The sequence below is a fragment of the Aptenodytes forsteri genome, unplaced genomic scaffold (genome assembly GCF_000699145.1).
Source record: "Aptenodytes forsteri isolate BGI_AS27 unplaced genomic scaffold, ASM69914v1 Scaffold290, whole genome shotgun sequence".
Classification (NCBI taxonomy): Eukaryota; Metazoa; Chordata; class Aves; order Sphenisciformes; family Spheniscidae; genus Aptenodytes; species Aptenodytes forsteri.
This window is the reverse complement of record NW_008795244.1, coordinates 795215-795440: the sequence shown is the minus strand read 5'-3', so window position 1 is coordinate 795440 and position 226 is coordinate 795215.

Sequence of the window (226 nt, the reverse complement as noted above, 5' to 3'; positions counted from 1 at the left end):
CCCCCCCCCGCCTGTGCCTCCCACCGCCCCCCCCCGCCTCGGGTGCCGTGCGCTTGCAGGCACCCCGCTGCACCCCTCATCCTTGGGGACCGGGCACCCCTATGCATGCACCCCCTGCCTTGGGAGTCCTTTACACCCCTGGGCACCCCCCTGCTGTGGGGCTGGGTCGCCCCCTGTGCACACCCCTCCTTCTCACCCCCGGGAGCCCATTACACTACCAGCCCCG